Genomic DNA, 3,648 nt, shown 5'->3' with positions numbered 1-3,648 from the left:
TCTGAAAAACTCTCCTCTTATGACAGGCACAAAAAAAAGGTCTAAAGTTCACCGAGATTATATTTCCAATAGCTTACATTTCAAGTCTTAGGCCCAGTTCGTAGTACGGTGGCTTGTAAGGGCCATCAAGAGTTCAGAAAAAAATTTCATAATGACACTGTAGTAACTGTCAATTGACACTTATAACTGGAATTTACACTTCCACCGGTCCACGATAGTAACTGGCAATTCACACATTATAACTCGCATTTGACACTTATAAGTAGCAATTGGACACTTATAAGTAGCAATTGGACACTTATAAACTGGCCAATTGACACTTATAACTGGCAATTGTCACTTATAACCGGCCAATGTCACTTATAAACGGCAATTGACACTTATAAGTAGCAATTGACACTTATAACTGGCAATTGACACTTATAGTAGCAATTGACACTAAGAACCGGCAATAATGACACTTATAAGTAAGCACGCAAAAGCACGCCGGAAGCACGGCGTCTGAATCAAACTTTTGAATTAAGTTCGCGGCAAGCAATTCAAGTTTCGACAAGCTCTGCCCGTGCTACACGACTTTGGCATGGCATTGATTCAAACGTCGTGCTTGTGTGCGCGCCAAACAAAATTCATAAATTATATTAATGTATTTGGCGAGATTGAGTTCCCACGGGGAGTTAGGAGAAGCAATTGTTATCGATGGCACTCAGTAAAGCCTTGAATTTTGGTTCGACTTTGGCGACGGCGTCTGAATCAGAGTTTGTTTCCCCCTACCGTGCTAAAGTTACAAGTCGAAACAAAAACCCAAAAATTGCAATTAATTAAGTTCGGCAACTGGGCAGAAGCAAACGACGTCTGATACTGGGCCTTAGGGTTTGGCCAGTTCGGGTTCCCACAATCACGCGATTGTAACGCGAACGGTCCGCGACACAACCAAGCAACGTTGGAAGTCTCAATTAACAAACGGAATTCAAATTGGCAACCCAAAACTTAACTCAAAATAAGAACAAACCATTCTTATCTATTTTCTATTGCAATACTTTTTACGAACATGTTAAAATTGTGATTTTCTAAGCTCTTTAATAAAGAACATCCTGAAAAGGCCGCATAACTCGGAAGGCTTCCCTCCGAAATATCAGAAATGTTTTGTAACCTGTCGTTCGGCGGCGACACGTCACCATTATCACCGTCATTCGGTTCCTTGTTTGTACTGCTCACATGAACGAGGTTCTCGGAAATACGAATGAACATCAACAAATTTGCTGAAAGTTGGGGAATGCCTTAGTCAATTTGAATACTTCTACAGAATGTCTCTCTGTCTGCCGTCGGCCCGATTGCAATTTGCATATAATCAACGCAGTTAACGCACATGTATGAAAATTGTTTCGCTTTGTCACAAGACCAGAAAATTTTTATAAATCGCAAATGACTGTTTCAGAGTAACATTTTATTCAAACATGGGCGAAATAGTAAAGGAAAAATAACCTCCGAATTCGAATGGGTTCGTTCCTTCGATGTTTTCATCTGCACTTACCCCCGTTGACGGTCAAACATATTATAAATTTACGGAAATCACAACACAGTTATTTGGTGAATGTCATGAGCGATCGGTCAATTAAACTACCACTGTAATCTGAAGTCTTTCGACATTCATTCGATGGAGTAAATTCTCTTCAAAGCTCGTCAAGCTGACAAACTCTTCCAGAAGTGAGAAAACATCATGTTTTAAATTACTGGAGTTGCGTGTTTTTGTTTTTGTTTTTATTTTTTTTATCGGATGATAACGGCACCAGGTCTGCTAGCTTTTCTTCAAGCGAGTTTTTTCTTGTTTTTTAATTTTACAAGAAGTGGGCCTTTTTAGTTTTAATAATGACTTGGCAGCTTTAAAAATAGAAACAAGAATCCGGATTTGGATTTTCTCAACAAAACGCACCTAAATTTCCGAGAAAATCCACTGCACCGTGACTTGGCTGGAATTTAATTAGACTGATTGTCTCGCACTGCACGCTGTCAGTCGGCAACTATTGTCATTTTAAAAATTATATTTCAGTCGCTTGTGTAAGCAGAAAAAGTCATGACGTTATTTACAGACGCAACTAAAATGAAGCGGAAAACGTTGTCACGCTACGTTACTTTGGCCTCATAACGTTATCATTTTCTCTCAGGAGCTCTCTGCTACACACTTTTTGGTATAAAAGCTCAATTTATCATCAGAAAAGAGGAACCAACGGTGCTTGCTCGTCGGGCAAGCTACGATAAGAAAACGCTAGCCCGACAAGTCATTCCACTGGCCCCAGGCTATCGAACAGCACTTTCGGTCGCGCCCTGAATTGGAGTCACTCTCTTTCCTTACTAAAAGCATCTCATAAATAAGGCACTCAAACTTTCCACAGCATTTCTTTAAGGTGGTAAATTGCTCGTGAAGATTGTCGGATCTTTGGTTGTGTCTGTCATTCTGGGGCCGGTTGCTGGAAGCTTGGTTAGCGCTAACCGTTGGTTAAGAGGTACCAAAACCTAATAGGTTTCCATGGTATTTAACGCCGGTTAGTGCTAACCATGCTTCGAGCAACCCGGGCCAGGTGTTTACCGATGGCAGAATATTTATGCTCCTCAATGCGTAGGTGGAGATGACGGCTGGTGTAGCCTATATAATTGGAATCACACAAATTACATTGAAATTCATACACAACGCATTGTTGATTTACAAGTGAGGGCTTTGTTTCCCTAAAGCCGATGATACACGGTCGATCAACAAATGTTGCAGCTCTTGTTCAACAGATGTTGAACAGTGTGTCGTGTCATGTTGAATGTTGAAATATGCCATTCAACACATTGAATGTTGTTGAACGATGTTGAACGAAAATAAAGACCAGCTCTATTCCGTTCAACACGTTTGTGCAACGTTGTTTAACATTTGTTGAGTAACAAATGTTGCAAGATGTTGAACCGTGTATCATCGGCTTAAGTTTCAAATCTTCGGAGATTTTCTTACTTGTAAAAACTCGTTGTAATACACGGTGGGTGTTCTTTCCAAAGTCGCTTAGTTGCCTGCGCACGGAGTCGGCGGATTTCTGATCTTTGAAACGCAAGGTTATTAGTACAGGGCTGTTGACTGGCTTAAGACGGCTTTGGTTTTGGCCTTGGGATGCGTGAAATTTCTTAAAGGTGGAATCAGTAGGTTTTCCAGGATATTTCAGTTTCAGAAGCATTTTTCTTAGATTATGGCATTCTTCGGAGAAGAGGTCCGGTGAGGATGACAAGCGTTTAGCGCGATCAAGCATAGTTCTTATTAGCGATCCTTTATATCTATAACACCAATCATTTCGGGTTGACGTATCTTCCCATCTACCAAAAATGATGTCAACGCATGTCATGCCAAAAATGTGAAACAATCCGCTTTAGTTTAACTGTCACAGAGGACTGAAAATCAGAAAAAACATCCGAATCATTGTCCGTTTTCATGTACTAGAGACATATTATCCGTCTGAACGCACTTGGGCAAGACCTCTTCAGTAATTAACATGACAGAATGGAACTATTCTAACTAACGAACGCCTGAGATAATTAGAGAGTCGGAAACTGGAAGAGATGAAATAGGAGAAAAGGCCGAAAAGAAGACAGATTACAATTCAAATCTTCAACATGAATTTC

Source organism: Montipora foliosa, chromosome 6 (assembly GCF_036669935.1).
Source record: "Montipora foliosa isolate CH-2021 chromosome 6, ASM3666993v2, whole genome shotgun sequence".
Classification (NCBI taxonomy): Eukaryota; Metazoa; Cnidaria; class Anthozoa; order Scleractinia; family Acroporidae; genus Montipora; species Montipora foliosa.
Note: the sequence above shows the minus strand (reverse complement) of the source record.